We start from the raw sequence: 10476 nt of genomic DNA, 5'->3' as shown, positions 1-10476 counted from the left end.
AGGTCGTACATAGCACAGCTGACTCCCATCCTTGTGAGTAAAGAGGACTAGGAAACCCCGAGAGAGGTTGCACAGCCAGCAAACCCGAGGGGACAGCAAAGGCAAGGCAGTCACCTGTAGCACGGTGCAGGTAAGGGCAGTATTGGTGTCAGTGGGTAGAGCTGATGCCAGTCAACGTGTGTTGTGGCGTTACCTCATTAAAACTGTATGTTCATTTAGAGGGCTCTCACTATGAGAAACTCCTGGTGAGCTGTGTACTTCACCATGCAGCCCTTCAATGCTTTTGTCCCCTTCAGAATCTGCGTTACTGATGGTGACAGCTTAGTGACAGCAGAATTAAAAATTGGCTGTAGAGTTAAATCAATATACCCTTTACAATCAAGTTTAATTAACTTTAAGGTTTGAAAGCAGAAGCTTAAGGGAAGCTGTCAGTGACCTCTTAGCAGAACATGGAAGACTTAATGTTGTTCAGCTCTCAGGACCAAAGTTCTAATGAAGACAGTAGGTGGCAGAAAAATCAATCAGTTCTAGGAACTAAAACCAGGAAAGATCCATTATCTTGCAGTTGGTGCCTGTTTCACCTCAGGCTCAAAAAATTCTAGTCTGTGGTTCTTTTAATGTGTGTTCTGGAAAGAAGTCAGGAAATGGTTTAGATACGTGTTCATTTGGTTGCAAGCAAATCACACATATTTAAGTCTTGATTCAAGATAAGCTTCCCTTCTTGAGGAGGGAGGAATTAGCCTTAGTTAAATATATACTAAACAGGTCTCCAATTTTTTTTTTCCTTTATTGCACTAGGAGAAAGAACATAAGCTCTCTTTACAATTGGGCCACCTACACTCAGAGTAGCTTGTGAGTCAGGTGTTTGTAGGGACCAGCTTTAATTTTCTGTCTCTGTTTTGGTGGGTCTTGCACCATAAAGAGAGTAGGTTTTTTGCGGAAAATATCAGTCTCCCAGGATTGACTCATGCATAATGTTTAATCGCCACAATGAAATATTTGATCTTTTGTTTTAGTTTTTTGGGGTTTTGACATATAAATATAAGAATGAAGCATCATTCTTTTGTGGTACTATTTTAAAAAGTGATATTTCACTTGCATCTGTTACTTGATGGAACACTGGGTGCCCTGGCAGGGTTGTGGTCATCACTGTCTGCATGTGTGAAAGCAGTAAGTGGGGAGTAAGGCTTGCTCTGTTATGGGCCGGAGTTGTCACAGACTTTCTTCTAGAGGAAGCTGCTATTCAGGCAGGTGGCTGCCGTGTTCCAGCTCATGGGCTCTCATTTGCCAGCTTTGCCAAAACTGTAGCCTTATTTTTGTGTCTCTTTGTCTCTTGTCTGCTCTTGGGGTGAGATGCCAGTATAAGTTTTTTGTTGAGCTCCTTAGTTAACAATTGACTTGGAAGTGATTAACGGTCACAAAGACATCCCTGGACCTTTTGTTCTTCCAGAGATTTTTTTTTTACCTTTCTGTTCTTTCTCTACACCTTTATATACATGTGTATGTGGTGATGTGCATTTGGCAATGGGTGCAGTTGTCTTGGAAGACTTTGTCAGTAGCTTCCACTTTATCTTAGTGACTTGAAACATCTTTTGCAAAATGCACGTTTTGTTGTCAATTTTTCCATCTACCAAAGAATAAAATCATTATTTGCAGGAAACCCCACTGATTTTCAGAAAGAAAAAAATATCCTTACAAATATCCTTTTATATCCATACAAATACACAGAAAAAGTTATCCTTACAAATATCCTATATTTGTACCTAGGCACTCCCTATTAGAACTTTTGTGACAAAAGACCAGAAGTAAAATACCACCTTAGAAGGATGTATGGGATAGCTTTCCTATTTGTAACATTTTATTGGTTTAAAGATAGATGTGTTCATATTTTTAAGGTGGCCTATTGCTCATAGGCAATAGTTGCTCAGCGGCAGGCGCTAATGAGAAAAGATAGATACTTGGCAATGAAAAAGTATGTTGTTGACACATGTGTCAATCTGCAGATTAGGTGCTTCAGCTGCTCTAGCAGAGGTTTTATATACAGATAAACTATAAGCAGTAGGTGATCTATATTTAGCGTGGTCAGCAGTAGCCAGACAGCTTTGCCTGTGGAGGTAAACTGCTTCAGGCCTTTTAAAAGGTTGTGCCAACAAGTGTGGATTTAGTTTGGGGTTTTTTTATTCTTAAAACTTGCTTGACACTCCCATTCTTTGAATAGGCTTATTATATGCAATAGTAGTACTGCTGATTAAGATTGTGTTAATGACAAGTAGCACCACATAGTTTGTGATATTTCCCAAAATTGTCTTGGCTGGCTATAACATTAGTAGGGCATCCAGTGTGCTTCCATCAGAAGAGAAAGAATTATGACAGTACTAGCACAGGAGTGTGTGGCTTCTGCTCTTCTAATCTGTGCATTAATGTTTGAAAAGCATAATAGTATGTGATTTTCTTACATGTAAAGTTCTTACTGTATGGAACATTACATTTAAGTGTTCTCTCATTGTAATTTTTAAGGACTTTTCAAACCATAAGATCCTAAAGTAAAGTTAGGGTAGACATAGAATTTTTACTTAAGGCTGCTTGAGAGAAGAGATGGAACTATGGAGACAGGGTTAAATTTAGTCCCACGTTTGTCCTGTATCTTTTGAGTCCTTGGGAATCCCTGGGAAATTCCATCTGTGTTGAATGAGGGTATCTGAGTCTCTCAACAGAGCTTTTTGGATTGGCGGCCCTCACTAAGGGGGTCAATACTATCAGAGAATTCTGCTATTGCAGGGATGGATGTTGTAATAGAAACACATTTTTTATTTGTTAAGTTTTTCCTGTCTATGATTTTTTTTTCTCTTCTTCAAATTAAAAATGTGACTGAAATATGTTGTCTCAATTATGAAGTTTTCAATTTTGTAACTGCAACCCTTTCCAGTCACCATCAATGTCAAAATACACAAATTTCTCAAAAGACTTGCTTTCATGGGCACCACAGAATGAAGAGTCAATCATCTCTTCTTTGAAAGGTAGTAGTATTGTTTATCTACCAGAAATGATAACTTTTTTGTGATTATTTTTTTTTCCTATCTGCATGAGATGTATTTCTACTGTAGCAGTCTGGGAAGGTCTGGGAAGGTTTAGGTAAAAACTAATGAGTCATGAAAACCAAAATGGAATGGCACTATATTGGTGTAGGTGAAACCTTCAAAGGGAACGGGATTTCCAGTCAAAGTTACGGAGAGGTGACAGTAACAGATGTAACAGGTAACAAAAAACCTCAACCTGCATAGTCACTGCCAGGTTCGGAACAGGGTGAGGAGCAACTTGATGCAGTATCTGGGCTGAAAATCAGCCTGTGATGCTGACTCATAAAGGATGGTGTTCTGTAGACAGACAAGCCGCTTGAGAGTGAGATTGAAAGCAGGCCTGCTTGAACTGGAATAGGACTTGGGCCTAGATCTCTTGCATTCTGTACAATTCCCTACCTATTAATTGGATGTGTGGAGCGAGGGACACAGCGACCTCCTTCTTGGTGTATTGAGAGTACACACGTGCAGGAAAAATTGCAAGGATGACGCTTTCAAAAAAAGTATTCTTGTCCTTGAGCCCTACTCCATAACATCCATTGAAATGTTGAATATGAAACTAATGACTAACACCAATTTCACTCTGTTCTCAGTGTTCCCTGAAACATGTGCTATTTTCATGTCCCCTGATGCAGGTTTCACTTTTATGGTATTTGGAAAAGTTGGTGGGAAGCACCTTACTAACTTTGTGTGTAAGTGACTATTCAGCTTGAACTTAAACAGCCAATCTGCAACTTAATTGGTCATTTGGCAAGTGGGATTGTGGCTTTTTAGATTTTTATGGTTTTTTCTAAAACATCTGCTGCAAATACAACTATTATCTTTAGAAGCAATCTGTTGCAGTCAGAGATCATTGCATGTGGTTTATCTAATGGGATCTCAAAATTGGTTATTACATCTTCAGAGAATAGCTTGATTAAAAGCCACTCATTGCATCCATGGGATGAACTATTAGGTACGGCTTAAAAATAAGTGTAATTTTTCTTATTTCTTTAGCAATGGTATAATTGGTCATTGTAATGAATATGTAGATGTCCCATGTAACTTTTAATGAGGGAATGATTTGTGGTTATTCAGACATCCATGATCTACATCCTTTGAAAATGACACAGAATGAGCTATTATGAACCCTTCTTTAGACGCGCTCATCTTTTTCTTTGTCCAGTTTATACAATAAACAAAGCAGTGACACGAATTGGATTTTTTACTTAAAAGCCAAGTTGTGAGCCAGGTTCTTTCATGAACTTTCTTCTATATGAAAACCAGTCTTTTAGAAGTACAAATATTACAAGAAAAAATGCTTGCATGAACTGGGTTGGAACTACTGAATTGAAGCATTCAGGCTGGGAATATTTCACTGAATCTCAGAATATTCATGGTTGGAAGGGACCTTTGAGTTCATCAAGTTCTTCCTTTTAAATTTTAAACTCAGCCACAGATTTATTTTTTTTTCTCCATTGAAGCATTCAGGCTGGGAATATTTCACTGAATCTCAGAATATTCATGGTTGGAAGGGACCTTTGAGGTCATCAAGTTCTTCCTTTTGAATTTTAAACTCAGCCACAGATTTTTTTTTTTTTTTCTCCGTACTGAAATAATTACACTGAACTGAAAAGACAACCTGTTTAAACGTGTTATCACTCTGTTCTTAATCTTTCAAGTTGAAGACTTGGGAGCTAATAGGTCAAGTGGGGCTTTAATTCTACCTGCCTTATGTTCACTGAGGCTGACCAATCTGGAGTAAAAGGTGGAATCAGTCTCCAAGGACTCTAATGACTCTTTGTACAAATTAGGCTGGTGTAGCTGTTCTTTCACAATTCACAGCATAGCAGGGCTGGAAAAAGAGACCAGTCATGTCAATAATGCTGGTGACCTAGTCCCTGCTGGATTTCACACAATTAAGATTCCATATGAAGGTACTCTGAATTCATCCATGACCCTTGATGTGTTGCTCAGTTGCCCAGAATCAGTGAATTGCAAAAATGGCTTTACAGTAGAAATGGTCGTTCTGCATATTTGATTTGGCAGGAGAACGGCACAAAGTCATTTAATAATAAAAGGCGTTCTATGTGTTACGATAAAGGAGCACGGAATGAAATGTGATTTCCAGAGTGGTTTTTAAGTGCAGAGGTATGCAATGTGTAAGCTCCCGAGGGACAAGAACACTCCTCTACAGCAGTGGAAATTCAACAGTGGCCATGCGCAGTCACAAGGACCAAACATCAGCCTGTGAACCTGAGGAGCGTAGGGTTGTACTCCAAGCTGTCTGAATTGCAGAGGCACAGCTGAGCAAATATTTCCTAAAATTGTTCACCAATAACCGTTTAGACCAAAATGTCAGTTTTGTTCTCCGTCTGAAAACCGTTGTGTTCACATTTGTTAATATTGTTGCAAATAGTTGCTTGCAGAAATATCTGTAGAAGCAATAATTTTCATGTTTAGTATTTGTGAAAAGCAAATGCTTTTTTGGATAAACCTGAAAACCTAATCTGAGCATTAATCTCATGAATTTTTCAGGACTGATATTGTGTGTCAATTGCTAAGACAACTTGAACCTCAAGTGTTGTTTTACAAGCCAAGTGGAAAACTCATGATAAGGAATTTACAAAAACGTTATAGACCAACAATATTCCCCATTTGATTGTTTTGTGGCTTTGGCAGAAAGAAAGTCATTACAAAAAATGGATTTTAATTTTAAAGGGTGTTTCACTGTTATGTAGGTATCTTAAATCATGTTTTGCTTTTTTTCTCAGTCTCAGTGACTACAAGTAATAAGACCTCAATATTGATGCCTTCTGAAAATGTATGCAGTGTCATATATTTTGGTTAAAATTGATTTCTTTCTGTGTAGTTTGAGAACTAAATCTTTACTGAAATGGAAATCAATTGGCTTGACCATACATTTTTGCCTGAAATGACAGTAAACTTTACAATTAATTTTAACAAGACGCTGAAGAGAGATGAATTAATGAGTGGCTGCATATTTAGTCTGCTTATGTGTGTAAGGAGAAATTAAGACATCTACTGATGTTTAGCTTTCCGGTTTGGTTCAATAGTGGGGATTTGTATAATGTTGAATAACTGTTCATTAAAATATCTGTGGAAACATTCACACACTGTGTAGACATCTAAGAAGAATATTATTGCCTTCTTTCTATTCTTTATCACAGACCATGAGAAAGGGAGACTGAAAGTTGGGTCTCCCCTATCACAAGAGCTACTTACTCCATAGTGATTTATAAGACAAGGAACTTCTTTTCTTCAACTAGTTTTCTATGTCTACATCCAACCAGCCCCCTGACAACTGTATCTTTCCAGGGACTCAAGTTATATTCTTAAACGTAGTTTTGAGGAAATGTTTGCTTATTTAAATTTTTCATGTTTTTTGGGGGGACAGTTCTACAGTTGATTTTGTAGTAAGTTGCTTTAGTTGTCCTTTGGAGGTGATGTTACTGTGAAAGCTTGAAGGACAAAATGACAAGTGGTAGGTGGGAGTTAAAGGAGTAAACTATTCATCATGCATTTTCCAGAGAATTTCCTTTCATTGCTTTAGGATGGAGTTAGCAAAAGTGTAATGAGCACCAAATAGCAGTGTGTGCTGGTGTGAGGAGACCAGGTCCTCACAAGAAGTCACAGACCCCATCTGACTGTGATCTGAGCAACAGAGAAGCAGGTCACTTTTCTTTAGGGTAACTCTGTGTAGGAGGAAAAAATAAATTATTCTGTTTATATGTTCCGTTTTAAGATCACTGCATCAGACCAGTAGAAAAACATTTTAGAATGAATCAAGCAAACCCTTGGAGCTGACACGGTCACCAGATGGAAACACAACAGGGGATGTTCCTGCAGCATGGCATGCTTGTTTGGTGCCTTGGGGTTTCGCTTTCTGACAATGGACCCAAAGCAGGACAGTGATGGCTACGTGAATAAAAATTCTTCTGTGCTGTAGTTAGATAGGAAATGAAGTTCTCACAGAAGTCAGTTTATAGGGAAAAAAAATGTTTGCCAGCTGTTTTGGTATCTATGGTTAGCGTTTAACTAATTCTCTATATTGGGAAAAAAAAGAGTTGTGAAAAATAGATTCCACTTGTTCCTCTAGAAAATCTGGCAGGTAGATGATTGAAATCTGAAGTACTGAGATTTCTGTCCTCTAATGGGAAATGCAGTTGTGTATCCAGAAAGATCATCTAACTTCAAATACACTGAAGGAATTGCTGCTTTATTAAGCATTCCAAGTATAGCTATTGGAATAGTTTTCTTCCATAACAACAAAAACCCAAGAAAAAGGACAGTGTATCTGCAAAGAATTTCAAACATCATTGATTTTGGGGGAAAAAAAAACCACAAAAAAAAAGCAGGAATTCTTGAAGACAAAAGGTGTATATAATTTATGTATCTTCCTCTGGCCAATAATTTTTTCCTCTGCTTTCCAAGTATTTCACTCCCACAAAAGAGGAGAGGGCAGAGCAGCATATGTCTTCAGCCTTGTGAAAGCTGAAACAGCGATTTTCAAAGTGGTTGGCACCTACAGGCTGATCAAAATTTGTTTGATGGGTAGACTTCAAACCTGGATTATTTTTGGCTCTCATTTATTTTTAATCTGACTAAACAATAGGAAAACCCTTTTAAATCTTAAATGCTGAATATTTTGGTTTTGTTCTTTTCTGCTTTGTTCTCTTACCTCTGCTTGTGATGCAAGGCAATCAAGCTAAAAATTCTGTTTATTATATATTTATTTTTTAGTTTTGAAAAGTGTTTGTTTTCCTATGGAAGTATTTGGTTTTAACTTTCATCTTCTGTGTTTTCTGCTTTGTGTTTGGCGGTATAAATACACAGTTCTGTCCCTCTGGGATGGACCACTTCCATATTTTTAAACTTCAGCTTCTCTTATGTATTTCAAGCCTTTCGAATGGTAATGCCTGGATATGAGACTTTCTCTGTAGTTTGAAGATATTTAAAACTTAGTGCTTAAGTCAGAACAAAATGACTTCTGTAGCACGATTATCCTGCAAAAAGTAATTCTGAAAATAATCTAGCACGATAATTTATTTAGTCACGGCACCAGCTGTGGATGTTTCTGTCGCATCTCATCACATTCTGTTTGTACATCTGCCCACAGCTGATGTTTGCCAATCTGAAATGAAAGCGGCCATGCAGATTATGCTTGGATTTGGCAGAACGGAGTTTTTGGGGTAGATATCAACTTTATGCAGCTCTACAATGTGTCAATTTATTTTGAATGTGCAAGAGGAAGATATGATGATGGCCCTTCCCTTCAGCAACTCATTTGTGTATGCTTATGTAAATGATACTGCTCCTTTTAATGGGTCCATGCTGGCTCCAGATTTCCAGTGCTGGCTGAGGTGGAGACTTAAACCTAATGAGCTTCTTATAAGACCAGAAGATTGATTCCTTGTCCTATTGCTATGACATTTGAGAGAACTGTGCTTCAGAATGCTAATGTTAAACATAATCTATTATCTAGAATAATTCAGTGGAAAATACTCAATATTTGAAGGTATGTGCTGTCTGGGCCTGTAAGCTTATTGTATGCTGTTATTCCTGTATTCTGAAGGAACATAGGAACTGACCAGTTCTGCCACGCCAAAGAATTATTAATCTTATGGCAAGAGTATAAAGATGATGTTATGGGAAATGGTTAGACAACAAATTGTGATAGGATAGGGAAAGATCAAACTGAGGTAAGAAGAAAACTGTAGTAGTCCCTCTAAATGTGACTCTCTAATTTCAATTTCATGTTTTACGTTCACAGCTCTTTAAATACAGAGGTGGATACCTGAGCCAATTTTGCCTGTCTCTTGACTTGCACCCAGAAGCATATTGAGAAACAATTGAATATAACTTGACAGCTGCAGTGGTATGGTAGCTGAAGGGCTGTGACTGGCCATTCTTCTCCTAGTCTGTGTGACACAGTGATTTTGCAAGTTTCTCACTGGCCTTGTGAGAGAAATTATCTCTTTTGCAACTTTGGTCAAGTTTGAGGGCAGGACCCATGAGGGGCCTTGGCATCCCAAGGTGTATTTCTTCATGTCTTGACTCTCAGACTGGGATGCGGAGTGCTGAGTTCGGCAGTAAGTTCCCGTATATTGTGTGTGGGGAAACCTTCTCCGAGAGGAAGGTCTCTGGGAGGAGATGGTGGGCTTCTGAGATTGCCAAGGCATCTCCTGTGGATCTGGACCTTTGTCTGCCTGGGACTTCTGTAAGCACTAATAGCATGCTCTTATGAGGATGTTAGGAAGATAAAGGGAGAAAGAGGCTACCTGGTTGCTTTCAGGAGGGTACTAAAACCCCCACAAAACATATAGGTGACTTTCAAAATAGCACTGAAGAAAGTAGGAGTAAGAGGAGCAGGTGTGTGGCTGGATTGGAGAGGAGGAAGCAGGCACCAGCAGATAGTTTCGGCAGAAAACGTTGTTGAAGTTACTTTCAGAGCCATGTAAAATGCAGACCCTTTCAAAGGCAAAGTGCTTTTGCCACTTGAATGATTTAAAGACCTTAACTGAAAATAATACGTTTCAATGCAAAAAGGAAAGAAAGTGAAGGCAAATTTCCATCCAAAATACAGGAGAACTTATAGGAGGGTACAACATGCCGGGGGAGGGGGGTTGGTGCTTTAGTAAGTTTTAGTAACTGTAAGAGTGAAGTAATATTTGGGTCTTGTGTGCCATTGCTCTGGTCTGTCCAAGACGCTGCAAAACTTTGTGGAGATATGCAGTATTATCCCTGGTTTTGCAGTGGAGGAAGCAAAGCACTTTTCTGTTCTCTAGGAATTACTTTTGATTTATTGCTGGAGTTACGCATTGGTGGATTACACGAGCATTTCTGGTTCTCAATTATATCAGTATATTTTTAGTTTTTAAAAAAATGGCTAAACTAGTTTTCTTTTTAACTTTTAGAAAACAGTTACTCGTAATTACTACTTTTAAACATATCACATCTGTTTTTCTCTTTTCATTCTCTTTGCATTTACAAGAGCATAACCTCCTAAGTTTTTGGCAGCATTATTGATTTGTGTTATAATGAAAACAGGAGCAGATGTATTCTGACTTTTTCCCAGCCTTCAATTTTCTTTTCAAAGATAATTTTTGTTGTGGTTCTACATTTTAAATTAATTTAGGCTATAAACATTAACTTAGGTAAGAAGACAAATTGAAATGTCAAGTTTACTTGCGAGAATCTGAGACAATGAAGACTCGGGTATGCTGTTGTCTTTACTGCTAGAAGCATCGGTACTGAATCTGCCTCTTCTCTTTTGGGTGTTGAAAAAGGATGTAAATTAAGTTTCTGCTTTTAGAGTAGATTAGGGGAGTATCAGAAGAGATGATGTAGTTATTCAAAAGCAGACAGGAAACTTGGTTAATATAATACTTCCAGGACA

The sequence above is a fragment of the Calidris pugnax genome, unplaced genomic scaffold (genome assembly GCF_001431845.1).
Source record: "Calidris pugnax isolate Ruff unplaced genomic scaffold, ASM143184v1 scaffold28, whole genome shotgun sequence".
Taxonomy (NCBI): Eukaryota; Metazoa; Chordata; class Aves; order Charadriiformes; family Scolopacidae; genus Calidris; species Calidris pugnax.
This window is presented reverse-complemented; position numbering follows the sequence as displayed.